Genomic DNA, 15,364 nt, shown 5'->3' on the forward strand with positions numbered 1-15,364 from the left:
TGTGAATTGTTTATATCCTAAACATTAAGGAGCTTCCTTCTAGGATGGAATGTTTCAATTCAGAGGAAATTGCTATACAGCATTCCACACCTTCCTCTGACTCTTAACATTCTTTCTTTACTCTCTTCTGTCATGTTCCCTGAACCTCAGAGGGGGTGACCTAGATGTCCATCTAGGGCCAAGCATTAAGCTACTATATCACATCAACAGTTGTTCTCAAGAGCTTCCCTAGAGGTTATGAGTTTGTGTGGTATGCCATCATTTGCTGAAGCAGGTTTCCCTTGATGACCATTTTCTGAGAGCAACAGTGACCCACATGCATGTGCACATTACATCGATTTAAAATAACCATGGCAGCTGCTTTTCTACTGGGGCCTGTGAGCACCCCTAGCTTCCAGTACCAGAGATCAATTCTCTCCTATAGAGTGGGCTTTAAATCTAATAGGAAGCAGTCGGTTACACCCCAAACCATCTATGCTGCGATTGTACCTGTAGTTACACCTTGCTTGGCATTTTGATAGTGTAGCATGCAGGGTTCAGTAGGACTCTTGGCGACAGTTGAACCCTAGCCGCCTGCACGGCACCTCTCAGCAGTCTAAAGGCCAGCCAGCAGGGAGGAAACTTCCGGTTCAGACCCAGCCTGACTTCTCTATGTTTGGTTATCAATGCATGAATCATTTTTGCCAGTGAGGTCTCACCATTTAATTCTGGCACGGAACCAACAACAGCAGTGCCAATGGCCTTTTGCTTTTTTTGGAGGGGGGTTGTGGGTAGGAGTTGGAGGATAGACCTTCTCTCTAGTCAACAGCTCCCAGAGAGTTAGGCCACTGCTGGCTCTGAGATTTTTTTTCACTGAGATTTTGTGAGAATCTTTTGGCTTCTAGGAGCATTCTCTCCTGCTTATGCAGGGTGCCTTCCTTTAAGCTCAACATCTGCCTCCTCCACATGCTTTCATAGATCTGTGAGATGCTCAAGGGTTGACATCACACAACAAAACCTTTTTACAGAGTGTGTGCAGGACCTCTGAAGGACCATTGTCATCCATTTCACATAAATGCCAGTTGGTCTTGAGCAGCTAAGGACACACTAGAAGTCTTAACAAGACATGGTACTGTATGAAAAGATCTCATCACATTTATGAATTCTTTCTTCAAAAGTACAGTGTTAGAAGCTGGGCATGGTGGCACATTCCTTTAATCCCAGGACTCAGGAGACAGAGGCAGGTAGATCTCTGTGAGTTCAAGGCCAGTCTGGTCTGCAAAGCGAGTTTTAGGACAGTCAGGACTGTTACACATAGAAACCCTGTCTTGAAAAATGAATGAATGAATCAATCAATCAAATAAAAGAAAAAAGGTGCCATGGTGTGTATAGTGGTATGGATGGGAGACACTGCTCCCTTTAGCCGTCTATAATCTACAGACGTTTCCCTTGAGCCATCCAGCCTCCCCATACTGCTGTTGCCACGGGGCTGCTGAGTGTCTTTACCTGTGCTGTTGTTGTCTGTGAGGCCGACCTGGAGCCTTAGGACAAAGGGCTGACTCTCCAGCTGCTGCTGGCACTGGCCCCTGGCCTCAGACAGGTTGCAGCGTGGCCCTGTGGTCAGCCTGGACCAGCTCTACCTCAGCTCCACTTTATATTGTGGACTCTGCTCACCCCAGGTCAAGTTTAGTCTACTCACTTTGTAAACCAGGCTGGCCTTGAACTCACAGACTCACATCTGTATTATTTGATCATGTCTGTCTTCTGGGAACTACTGCTCAGGCTTTAAAGCCGTTTAGAAGCTTGCTAACACCACATGTGGCTAGCACAAATCTTGCTTCACTCGCTAGCCCACGTGATCCCTAGTCTGTTTGGGCTTCTTTTCATCATCTCTTGATTGCTGTTGTGTTTTATGAACCCAATCTACACGTTGACTGTGTTGTTCAGATCCACCAGAGCTTCCCTTACATCATGGAGGTCACATCTCACCATGGTGCTCAGCAAAGCTACCAAGGCCACAATTGAGTGAGTCTCTCTTTAAACTTTGACCCAATGTGCTAGGCATCAAACACTGCCCCTCCCAAGCCTATTGTCTCAGTGACACCTCACTTCTTTTATCTTCCAGCCCCTCATATTCATGAGAACTGCACCCAGTGATAACCTAAATCCAGTGGTTCCTATGAGCTGGTCCATCAGACACTGGTCCATCAGACATGGTTCCTTGTGCTGACCATTCAGGTTCGCTGCCTTTGTCTCAAATGGGAGCGGTGGTCACACTTCTCAGTCCTTCATTACCATAGCACTCAGACTGATCCCATCTGCACCCATGTTCTACAGCCTCACAGGCCAGGCTGTGACAGCTCCTTGTATGATCAGAAGCCTTTCCCAGTTCAAGGAGCTGAGCGACAGCTACTTCCTGGTTATCCTGGTCTTGCATGGGCTATTTTAAGGCCCACATCTACTGAGTCATGGATTTCCCTTTTTCTGTATTTGTGGTCAGACCCGAGGGCTATGGGTTTTTGTTTTTGTTTGTTTGTTTGTTTTTGAGACAGGGTTTCTCCGTGTAGCCCTGGCTGTCCTGAAGCTCACTCTGTAGACCAGGCTGGCCTCGAACTCAGAGATCTGCCTGCCTCTGCTTCCTGAGAGCTGGGATTAAAGGAGTGCACCACCACCACCTGGCTCTTTGTATTTTTTAAGTCACTTTTACTTTGTTCTCTTCTTCCTCATTAGCTAATGTCCCCCACAGGCTCCAGCCTTTTGGATCCCAGAAAGGGCTATGTTACATAGACTGTTGAGTTCTCATATCCATAAGAAGAGTCAAGGCAATACCTCTATGTCACCCTCCCTTTTTCCCACTTTCCTTCCAAAAGTGGGCTGATAATGGAGGCAAGCAGTTACTACATGTTCTTTTCCCATTGTAAGTACCCCTTAAACCAGCCAGCTCTACCTGGGAAGACAGCCAAGCCTCAGTTACATGTCTTTTCACCCATGCCAGGGGCCAGGCTGCTGACACTGCAACCAGTTCATCATCTCATCTCATGTGTTACTTTCAGAGACTGTAACACATTATTTAATCCATCAGCTCTTTGGAGGCTTCCCCTAGTCATAGATAGACTCCATTCATCGAGGATTCATGTTCCCCCATACCAAGCAGAGGAAGATGGCCACTCTGGACTTCCCCACAAAGATGGGGAATCCACTAACAGGCAGCGTGGCCTTGGTTTTATGTCCTGTCACTTGTCTCATGAAAACTGCAACCACCACTTAATAGCAAAAAGGCACACTATCCCATACCATATAGGGAAAGGTAGCCCTATTAGGATTTCCTTTCACAGAGATCAGCCTCAGTTACATGTCTTAACAACCATGGCAGGGGCCATGCAACCACCCCTCCCCAGCCCTTCTCTGGTTTGTATCCATCCCTGATTAGGTACCATTGATGTATGTGGCATTATTCCTGGACATGCAACACAAATACATGTCTTTTCATCCCAGATAAGGAACCAGTAACAAACCAAAGTAATGATTACACCCAAGTCCAACTTGGTGAATCAATGAGATTAGTTAGGGTGACTTACAGGAACAAGGACAACTCAAAGACAGCTGTATCACTGAAAGTCTACTCCACCTGGAACCCTGGTGCTCTCTGTATGCCTTGCAGGTAGCTCAGCAGGTGGGGGACTCTCCTCTGTAGTCCTTACTGCTTGCTGGACTAACCTTGCTGGGGGAGTGGGGATGCTTATATGCCTGATCAGTTTCAGAGACTTCCTGAGACTTGTGGGTTGCTTACTTCCATAGTCTTAAGGATAGAACTTTTCGGTTTGGGGGAAATTATTTCACAGTAGGTTAGCGGGAGTCTGAAGCTCAGCAGAGGCCAGAGTCAGAGCAAAGACTCCCAGATTGTGTTTAGGATCTGATATCTTAGAGAGAGTCCACAGAGTGGAGAGTAGAGAGGGGAAGCGGAGGGTGGGGACAGGTAGACCAGCCTAAAAACTGACAAGTAAGAGGTCATAGAAAGGAGGTGACACCAGGGGAAGGTTTGAGTAGAGGGATGCAAGGTCACAGGGAAACGGACACTAGGGGATTGGTGAAAGCCGTATAGTGGTGATCGTGGGTAGCTTTAGGAGAGTTTTGTGAAACTGGATGGCTGCTGCTGGTGGTGGTGGTGATGGTGGGTGGCGGTGGTGGTGGGCAGTAGATGGTGGTAGTGGGCAGTGGATGGTAATAGTAGTGGTGGTGGTGGGGTAGTGGTGGGTGGTAGTGGTGGGTGGTGGTGGTGGTGGTGGTGGTGATGAGGAATGCGCCAGAACTATGGGGCTATATTTGATGGAAGGCAGAGGTAAGGAGAATGCGTACCTTTCTCTTAAAAAGCAGATGATATTAGAGCTGATTATCAACTGGGGGTATCCATACAGCCAAGGTGTCAGGGGTGGAAGTGCAGGTGCCGCAAGAAGGCAGGTGGGGTGGGCAGAGAGGTCGCACTGCCCAGCATTAGACCTCCTTCCTCAACCAAGTGAAAAACGTAGTTTATCAGCAGGGCGGCGGAGGGGAGGAGGGCTGAGAATAGAGGAAGTGTGAAATGGTCCTCTCAGGCAGTGTGGAGTGCTTGTTTGAGGCTCCACACTGAACGCAGACACCCAGTTAAATATTTATCCAGCTCTGGTTCTGAGGGCCCTGGAGACAGCTCCTTCTCTTGGCAATTCTTTGGCATTCCAATGGGGACTTGTTCAAAAGTGTCCACCAGATGGCACTAGGAGGGCATTGCTGAATCGTCACTTAGTAGACTTGGAAAGCACATTTGTCACGCCCCCCCGCCCCGCCCCGGGTGTGTGTGTGTGTGTGTGTGTGTGTGTGTGTGTGTGTGTGTGTGTGTGTAGATGTATATGGAGATATATTTATGTATCTCCCTATATATAGAGAGAAGGGGAGATATTTATTTATCTCTTTCCCTTATATCTAGACCAGTAGTTCTCAACTTTCCTAACTCATGTTATGGTGACCTCTGACCTTAAAATTATTTTCATTGCTACTTCATAACTGTACATTTGCTACTTTTATGAACTATAATGTAAATATCTGTGTTTTCCAATGAAAGGGTTGTTTTAATGCCAAGGGGTCACGGCCCACATGTTGAGAGTCATTGATCTAGATGGTTACATTTTTCTTAAATATGAATGACAAAAAAATATTTCTAAGGAATACAATTCTTACACATCCCCCCATGTTGACTGAACTTATTTTATTATAATACTTAAATGTTTATAAATCCAAAATAGTATACATTTCCCGTTCTTACTCTTTAACAGCCATAAAGTCAAAACCAACTTAGAAATTATATTAAAACAAAACCACAAATCACAAATCCAAACCACTTAGCCTTAGCATAATTTAATAAAAGATGAGTTGAATTTTCAATGAAAATGAACAGCACAGTACAGTGTGACCTCCGTGTGCCGCTGTTACAGTCATGTGGCCCTGCTTGCGTGTGCCGTGACCAGACTCAGGTATCACACCCCTTTGTTAAAACCTCAGCCCTCCCCTTCTTGTGCTGGAATGCATCGCATCATCTTGTACTGAGCGGCTAGCTTGGAGACAGTTAAAGGCAGAGAATACTTGAGTAGGAAGCTGTAGGTGTGTGAGGACATTTTGGTAAGCATTGGTAAAATGTTTGGTGCCATTTTGGAAACCACAATTGTAGATGCAAAGACTCATTTAGCACTTGGGAAATATATTTAATGAAGCAAATCAGTGGTCTTCCACTATGATTTCATGTTTTGAGACATAGGAAAAGCACTTGGGCAGCCGCCTCCACAGCCTGTCAGGATCCCCTGGTTAGCGTGGCCCAGAGAAGCCCACTGTGACCCTCTGATTCTCTCCACCCAACAGTCCTTGGAGAGTATCTGTCCTATTTAGGTCCTACTACTTCAGGATCTCTAATGTAAATAGACTTGTGGATTATCAGTATACACAATACCTTTAAATTCCTGGATAATGGGATGGCAATGGATGTATAACGAAGCTCTGTCTGTGTTCACTGCCGTTGGCTGCCTCAGTAGTCAGCTGTGACCCAGCTTGAAATTCTGACTCCGGCTGCTGCCTGGCCTGTGCACCTACTCCAGCATGGACCTGCACCCTGCCCTGATGGACCCATCTACTTGGAATGCACACATTACTTTCTAGTCTCATCATAGTGCACTGGGCTTGTGCAAGGGAGATTCCAGGTGTGCAGCAGAGATGGGAGACTCAGTAGTTCTAACACAGTTCTCTCGCGCGTGTTTCCCTGGCTCCCAGTTACCCCCCCCCCCCCCCCCCCCCCCGTCTTTCACCATCATCACTTACAAGGAAGCTGAAGCCCACTTACAGTGTGGACGTGTCTTCCTTTGATCAGAAGAAGCACCAGTGTCCTCAGGACCCCCGCCCTCTCCACTGCTTGCCTCCTCCATCCAGGCAGCATGGAGTTTCCTCACTTAAGCATTTGGCTACTACTACACCAAGGCCCTTCCTCTTAGGACTGTTGGCCAAGCTTCCCGAGAGGATGCTCATTCACTCGGCTCTCGTTTGTCTCTGACTCCCTTTCCGTCTGTGACCTTTTGTCTTCATCACCCAAATCCCATTTGTCCTGCACCATTGTTAGGATGGCCCCTCACTGTCCCTCTTTCTTGGTTGTGACACTCCATCACAAGTAAATTATCTTGTGTACCCCTAAGACGTTCACCTAGCTTGCTGGCCTCCACAGAAATGGGGTCACACTGCACAGGGAGGGTGGCCCAGATGTGCCCCTGAAATTGAGTCTTACTGGTGGCATATAGGGACCCTCCAGACAGGGGCAGCCCCCCTCTAAACCTCTAGACAAGTCATAGTACTCTTCTAAAATCCTAGCTCTTGGTGACTAGATGATCTGTATTGGTTAGGATTTTTATTGCTGTGAGGAGACATCATGACTTTGGCAACTCTTATAAAGGAAAACATTTAATTGGGGTGGCTCGCTTACAGTTTCAGAGGTTCATTCCATTATCATGGTGGGCAGCATGATGGCATGCAGGCAGATATGGTGCTGGAGGAGTACCTGAGAGTCCTACATCTTGCAGACAACAGGAAGTTGACTGAGGCACTGGGCAGTATCCTGAGCATAGGAAACCTCAAAGTCCACCACCACAGTGGCATGCCTCCTCTGACAAGGCCATACCCATTCCAAAGCCATACCTCCTTAATAGTGCCACTCCCTATGAGATTATGGGGGCCAATTACATTCAAACTACCACATGGTCACAAAGTTCATTCATTAGAGGAGCCCACTACAGCCAGAAACAATGACCAGACTCTGAAGTGGTGATGGGTCGCTTTGGTCTGAGTTGGGCTCTTACCCTCTGGCCAAGTCCCTTTGTCTTTGTGCCTATGTGTGGCCAGCACCTACTTACAGAGTCCTTTGAGGACCAAGTGTGTCAATGTGCACCTAAGGCTTAGGGTCTGTGAGCACAGACCAGACATTTTTTACAAGTCTCGTAACCAAAGTAAAAGTACAGGTTCCCTGGAACTGAGGCTAGACCACCTTCCCATATGCCAGGCAAATGGTAAATTCAGAGGCAGACTTGTTCAGTGTGGCCACATCAGAAAAAGGAACAAAGGAGGTCTGCTAACCCCGAGTCTGTCTCAGGGCACTTGATGTAAGCTTTACATTTATCTACAGGGAAAATGGGGGAGGGGGGCAGATGGCAAGAGGCACATACATAGTTGGGCAGTGCTGGTCAAGGTGTCGTCTGTTTGTCATTGTCTCAGTTCTGCTTCTATGGGGGTCTACAGAAGCCCTTATTGCTGGGGGCAGGTGGTTCTCAGGAGATGGTTACTTCTATTTCTATAGTCATACATATATATGTATGTATGTATCATATAAAAATTTGAAACTAAAACTTTAAATGAATGATGCATTTAAATAAGTTACCATAAGTGACTTAAAAAGAAGTTTTATTTTTAATTTTGTGTATGTCTGTGTGTGGAAATGTACACATGAGTACAGATCCCTCCAGAGGCCAGAAGAGGGCATCGGATCCCTTGGAGCTGGAGTTACAGGAGGGTGTGAACACTGACTTATGTGGGTGCTGGAAACTGAACTCTTGTCCTCTGCAAGAACAATATGGTTCTTAACCACTGAACACTTTTTTAAATTTAACTATTATTAAATTAATTATTTTCATTTGACTATGTGTATGTGTTTGTGTGTGGATAGATGCATGTGAATGTGTATAGGTATAAATGACAATTTTAGGGAAAGTTTTTTGTGTTTTTTGAAAATCCTCAGCTAGTTGGCATTGCTCTACACTTTTGCAAACCTCTTGGATGTCTGCTCTAATAGATAGCAGCTACTTCTCCAAGCTGCTTCTGTCTTCTCTGTTTTTCTGCATAGCCTCGGCTGGAGTATATGAAGAAAGCAGCCATCCTTGTCACTTCAGAGAAGAGTCCTGGCCATTGCACAGTGACGCATGGAGAGTTTAGGGTCCTCAATGTAGGGATCTGATAAGGCAATATGGAAGGAATTAAAAAAAAAGAAACCCAGAGAAGGACTTAGCAAAAATCTGACCTTCCCAGTACTGACTAATCACAACAGCAGTTGTGAGGCTGGGGTCTAGAGAAAAGAAGAGGGTCTGTAGGGACCAGGACAGAGGTGCCTGCAGTGGGTGGTGCTGGGGACTTGGAAACTACTACCTGGAGTGCAGGGGGAGACTTGTTGGCACCAGGAAGAGCTTGCTTCAATAGTCTGGGTTATGCATTTCTCCCATCATAAATGCGGAACAATTTTTTCCCCCTCTGCTGTAGATTGCACCAGGGTGATAAGCGAGGTATAACTGGTAATTCTTATAAATGGGGATTGAGCTATAAAAAAGCAAAGGGAAAGATAAAACTATGTACTGTTTGGATTAAGCTTAAATCTACTGCAAGCAATTTCAAAAGCCAACGTCGGGGGTTGGAATCTAAATACTTCTTGCAAAAGCATTATGTATATAATTAGCTCCTTCAGCCTTCTCCACCCCTTCTAAAGCAAGGTGATTCTATTTCCTTCTAAATCTGGCCACACGTTCCCACTCTGAACTGTTGGCCTCAGCTGGGCAGAGCCTCAGGTCAGTACACTGCCTGGTCTCTTGGTCTGGTCCCTTGCAACAGTTAGGTTGGAGAGAAGGCCGACAGAAGCAGGTATCAAGTTGAAAACAGGCAGATAGGATTTTCTTGTAGAGCGAAATAATTTACCTTCAACATGTACTTCCCTTTTCTGTGGTGCATTTAGCAAAGGAAATGGACATTCGGGTAGTGGGAGGGTGGATGGAGATACTCTAGCTGACCCAAAATGATCAGAAAATTTGAGTGAAGGGGAACACCTCACTGTAGTGAAGAAAGGACCCTGTTTACTTCTGCGTTTTCACTCAGCCTCCTGTCACATTCCACCTTTCTCACTGCCCTTGAGGTGACTACACTAAGCAGGCTGGGCCTCCTTTGTGCCCCCCACCCCACCCCATTTTTTTCAAGCTGTTAGCCCAAACGTGCTGGATCTTGTACTTAAGGAGAGTGGGGGGTTTGAATGCCGTCTTTCTCATGGAAATCTCATCACTTCATGGTCTGCTGGAGTTTTTGAGGTGTGCCTTGGCGTTTGTGTGCTGAAAACTTCCTGTGTCAACATGGGTTCCCTGCCGACACTGTGTTGTTCCATAAGCTCACAGTGTAAGGCATGCGCCCAGCCTCTGCGCACACAGGAGGACCAATCCCTTCTGCCCAGGGTGATGAGCCATTTGGAGGAATGAACCCTTAGGTGAAGTAGGATCTCAGGGCTGGTGTTGAGAAAGCCTTCCTGTTGGTTTTCAGCTCAAAGTGGATTGTGAATGACAGCCTCATTCTGCACCCAACAGGAAGCATGGATTCTCTCAAGAAAGGCCGAATGGGAAATATGCCCTTCCCACCAACTGTTTGTTCTTTCGGTAGCTTCTAGAAATTACAAGATTATCATCAAAGGTTGTTTAAGTTCCTTGTAATCCGGCAGGGTTGTAAGCATGGAAAATGACACCGAATGAGATTCCTGCATATTTACTATGTGGGGCCAGGAGGAATGGGCATTCTTAAAAAAGGATGAAGTGTCCTCTCTCCTGGCCAGTTTCTCTTCTGTTCCATGTTCCTCTTCCTTTTTTTTTTTTTTTTTTTTTGTCTTCATATACAATTTATGTTGTGTTTATTTACACAAAATACGTGATACTGCTTACAGTATTATAAATGAGGAGGTTGAAGAGAAGCAAATGTAGATAGCAAAAGTATCCCCACAGGACCGTGAGGCACTGCGGGGGACATCAGTTTGGATGAAGGCTAGAGGTAAACAGGAAGTACAGTGTGTCGGGTTAGGGCGGCTTGTTTAAACTCAGGAGAGCAGATGAGTCCTTCTTTGTGTCTTTCATATTTCCTGTTGTGCCACTTCCTTTGGTTTCATAAGGATGAGGCTGTACCGGTCCATCATGTCCCCCACCTCTTCCACCGTAGGGTACCAGGAGCTCTGCAGAAAATTCACAGGCCAGAATACAGGTCCCCTTGATGCTGGCGGGAATTGATTCTTTTGGTATGTTCTATGTTGAGCTTACTAGAGTTAAAGGCAGACCGCTCAGGGCTAGCTTTCGGTAAAGACTGGTTCAAGACTCCCATCCTGGACACGTGGGCAGGATCAGATGGACAGACCTCTTGTGAGAGGCAGAGTGAACTGGAAGGGGTGTTGTACTGAAACTTTCATGACTCCATTGCAGTGAAACATACTTCCAGATCAGTCCCCTCTTTGTGGACTGTCTGGGTCAGGACCAAGCCTGGCCTGCCTGGTGATGTCTGTGCTGGTTAACGAGTTGGGTCATCCCTTAGGGCCGGAAGTGCTTTGTGTTAGTCTGATTGTACACAGATTCAGAATGCACTGACTCTTGGAAGAGAATATAGAGACATCGTTGGGACAAAATACTTAAATCCAGCTATATCATCCATTATGTTAGCCAAGTCCCAACTGAGAAGCATTGATAGTGAAAAATAGACGCCAGACTGCAAACACTCTCAGGGTGGGGTGGAGTATGTAGAAATCTCTCATTGGCAGTATCCTAGTGAAAAATAGCTCCGCATGTACATATTGAAGTAATATTTTAATATTAGACTACATAAATGTATTATGAAGATGAAATTTTCCTTTCATTTTTAACTCACTAATGCAGACACTGGAAGAAATAAAATAAGTGCCTCACACTGTGTTTGTATCAGACAGCTCTGCTCTAACCATCTAGACTGAAACAAAAGGGCTGAGGAACGAGTCTCTGCTGACCCCTAACTCCTGTGTTCTCTCTTTCATTCTTTCCCGACAGATATGACTCCACGTAGCATGAAAAGGACTATATTAGTCACCGGTTCCTTTATTTCCCTCTCCTATACCGTTTCCATTTCTTTTTACACTTGCTTGCCCAGCCGTCTGTAGTCCACCAGATTCAGGTGTTTGAGCTGTGTAGACTTTGTGTGTACAGATCCGTGCTTGGATCCTTCTCCTAAGAACCGGAAGGAGGTGGTCACAAAGCACCCACTTCCGGCTGAGAACCATTCCCACTCGCGGCCTCCAGGGTTGCGTGGTCTCTGGAGGCCCCTGCAGTGCGCTGACCCATTGGAACGGAATGCGCTGCTGTGCCAGCTGTGAGCGGACAACCAAGTGCTGTGGAATCAGCGACCATGCTCTGCCTCGACTGTCTGGTTTCCTGTAAAATAAACACATTACTTTATATTTTTAGGGAACAAAAAAAGTGCTGCTATAGGGTTCAAAATTTTCATTCTGAACACTTTTCCAAAAGCAACCCCAGAGAGCATTTTCAATATCCGGGTCATATCTTTGGATCTGTAAAATATACCTTTTAGTACGGCACCTGTTCAAATGCAGAGCAGACTTCTTCAAGGCAGAAAAACAGTTTTACAGTAGCAGTGTAGAATTCGCTCGTTCAGACACATCCATGAAAAGGCGACGAGTCATACAATTCACCTCCGAGCTGCTTGCTGGTGAACCTGCAGTGACTAGTCTCTGCCAGCCCGGGGGTTTGAACATCATTTCTCTAGAAGTGTTGGAAATGCTGCAGAATTGGTTGAGTGGAGATGGGGATGCCCCCCCCCACCTTCGCACTGCTTCCTCTAGATCCCCTGGAACCTGCATTGGGATGGCCTCTTTCTCTAGCGAATCATCATGCACTTGAGGAGATGTTCCTAAAGAAATCTAGCATCATTCCAGTTGTTGGAAAAGAATTCCCTCTGGGAAAAGTCATAGATGAGATCTGTGCCTATCTGTGGATTCATTTTCATTGTGCCCCATCATTGCAGAACTGCTCATTTGAATTTCTTTGGCACCAAATAGGCTTTTTCTTCTTCTAGGCACAGTTAGGGGATAGAAAAAAATCAGTATAACTGGATTTTTTTTTTAACATTTGGTTATTATTTTATTCAGTTCCATGAATCTAAGAGTGATTCTCTTACTTCCAGCAGGGCTTACTGAAAGAGTCAATTGCCAAGTAGGAGAGTTTCGAGGGAAACTGAGAGGTTAAAGTACGTCAATACTGTGTGCTGCTATTTGTTTTCCTTAATGTGAGGCTTAGTAACATCCCTGCCCATCTCAGAGAACTCACTCAGCCTGGCATCTCATGTGCCCAAGAAGTGTGAGCTCGCACCGTCTCCTCCAGCTGGCACCTCTGGGGTAAAGTCTATGCCGGTGGGGGGCAGGGGAGCGGGGAGCTTTGGGTTTTCTCATGGCTTCGAGGGTAGGGATAGAAAAAGTTAATGTAGTTAACGTGTGTGCTCATGCACATGCATGTGTAAACTGTCGGGGGTCATGTACATTGCCTTCCAGACTCTTTTTGTATAGACGGTCCCTAACAAAGCAATGTTGCTTTGACTTAACTTATTCGTTAGATGTTTCCCTTTGGCCACATGTTTGTTTGTCTTTAACTAGGCATGAAAAGAAGACAACTTCGATTGAAGTATTTATTTCACCAAGATGATTTTGTGTTTGTCTAAGTGTGTTCACTTGGTTGCCCCTGTCTGCTCAGCACAACTGCTTGGCTGCTGTCTGGAGTCTGGTGGATCCTTTTGCAGGACAAGTTTGCAAACCTTATCAGGTACTAATGGATGCCAGATTAGAAGCTTGCTATCTATGCTTGTCTCTGGCTTTGGAAGCCGAAATGGTGGCCTGTAAGAGGACCACCAGTCAAACACTATAGGACCTGCTATTGTCTTTTAGACAATTGTGCTACTTTGTGTTTGGAAATTGAGCACAGGTCAGTAATACCCGATTTTTGGCTTTCATTAGTATCCATTTTAAAATGGATTATTTTAGATTCTTTCTAAAGCAATTTCCCCCTAGGTTCCTGTTTTCTACTTCTAAGAATCGCGGGGCACTTTCAAGTTTCAAAAGGCAGCATCCATTTGTAGTTCACATTTCTTGATCTCTACAAGGGCCTAACCAAATTCACTGTACTTTTATTCACAGAGAAAGTTGGCTTTGATGTCTTTTAGAGATAATTCTGCTAGTTGCTGATCAGCCAGTCAGTTCATCTAGCGCCAGCCTTTATAAGACCTCCAATCTAATTTTCTCACACTGTGACTAAAAGCTAGGCATTTCATTGGAACAGATTATGTAGTTTATTCAAGCGGGTCCCTTAATCTCACGTAGACTATTAATTCTTTTATCAGGACAGTATGCTCTCAGGCCACTTTTTAAAAAGACCATGTTTATAAAATTGTCATTGTTGAAAGATTATTGCATCCTGTACTCTAAATGGGAAAAACCCACCCCACTTCTGAGCAGCCAGGTGGATGGTTACATTTTTGGTCATAGGCTGCATGTTGCTGGTGTGTATGTTAGTGTGTCTTCTTAATTACTCTTTCATGCCTGTTTCTTGAACATTTACTCTGAGGTGCTGTCCAGGAACAGCCAGTGGTTTATACAGTAACACCGCCCCCCCTTTTGGACCGTGGGGTGCTGAGAGTGAATGCAGTTATGGTTGGCACTTACAACAACTGCCTTTGGGTGAGTTCTCAGAGAATCCTGTATGGCCATACCTTCTCTTCAAATGCCGAGCAGTATTTGAACGGCAGGTAGTCTTAACAGTAAGAAGGGTCAAGACTTTTAAAGGATATAGAATCGTAGGGTGAAGAAAATCAGAATTTGTAGAAATGTTGGAATAAATGAAGGCATAAAAATGTTTGTCTAGAATGTAGATCCACTAGCTCCTTGAAGCCTCAGTACATGTAGAGAAGTGACTTTTCAGTCACAGGACACTACCAAGGCTTCACCAGAGCCCGAAGGTTGGGGTTTTTTTTTGGCTTCATTTTCCTTGAAGAACAGCTAAAGGAACATAAGGTTTCAATGGTTCCTTTATTGAAGGGCAGGCGTCATCAGGACTCAAGGTAAAAGACATTGGGGAAGCTTGTCATTAGTGGAAGTTTGTCACTGGAGAGGTTTCACTTTGGTGTCACATCCTGACCATCTTGAGCAAGCTGAAGAACCGTCACTGTTGAAAACTGCTTCATAACATCATTTTGAGTTTTTAAACAAATATTGAGTAAGGACCAGATAACTGCCAAAGGAGGCACCATCCTATGAAGTCTGCTAGGTTCCTGGAGATTGTGTATCAATTTTGAACACTTCCCGTGTGTGCAGCTTCAAGGGGAATAGGGCTTTCCGTAGAATTCTATCTGTCTAGTTTGTAAAGTGTCATGTGTGCCACAGATTTGTGTTATGTTCTGTACAGTAGATTTCATTAAGAAAAATTGTGCACAAACTTGTTTCTGTGGTTTGATGGGGAGAGGGGCGGTGTGTATTAAACAGCTATCCTGTGAGATAGAAACGTCCCCAAAGATCTGGAAGTAACCCTCCCTGGCTCTTGGAAAACTCTGGTTATCTCCTAGGTTCTAAATGAAGATGTACGGATACTCTGGCAGACTGCATGTGTATAATTTGAAAATACTCCAAACTGGACAATAAAACTGAGTTAAACTTTGACTGATCCAGTGTCCTTATTGGAGCCTCAGTAGGGCAACTGGCTTGAAGTCAGGAAGTGTGTGTTGGCATGAACCATCTTTGGAAAGAAGTTCATTTCAAGGGAACAGCCACTCAACATAGCACTACCCGTCAGCTTCGATCTCTCTCTTTCTTCTTTTCTTCTTCTTCTCCTCCTCCTCCTTCTCTTTCCTTTTGGCTTGGTATCTGCCTAAATTTGCTTTCACAGTAAAACTAAAATAATAATAATTTCTACCTTTATCTCTGAAAAAATAGCTATGGATTTTAAGTGTCTTTTCTTATCAGAGTGACAAAATTAATGTTGGAGGGATTTGTTTTGGTTCATGGTCTCAGAGT

The 15,364-nt window shown here is 45.2% G+C and overlaps 1 protein-coding gene across 3 annotated transcripts in view; it reads left to right on the forward strand.

The window, feature by feature from the left end:
- Kif5c (kinesin family member 5C) overlaps window positions 1-15,010 on the forward strand; it is a 160,555-nt gene extending 145,545 nt beyond the window's left edge. For all 3 annotated transcript variants that reach the window (XM_006974286.4, XM_042275271.2, XM_076569432.1), the window contains one exon: window positions 11,343-15,010. The gene's annotated coding sequence lies outside the window, so the exon portion shown is untranslated. The remainder of the gene's footprint in view (window positions 1-11,342) is intronic.
- Window positions 15,011-15,364: the final 354 nt, after the last annotated feature.

Source organism: Peromyscus maniculatus, chromosome 4, assembly GCF_049852395.1.
Source record: "Peromyscus maniculatus bairdii isolate BWxNUB_F1_BW_parent chromosome 4, HU_Pman_BW_mat_3.1, whole genome shotgun sequence".
Lineage (NCBI taxonomy): Eukaryota > Metazoa > Chordata > Mammalia > Rodentia > Cricetidae > Peromyscus > Peromyscus maniculatus.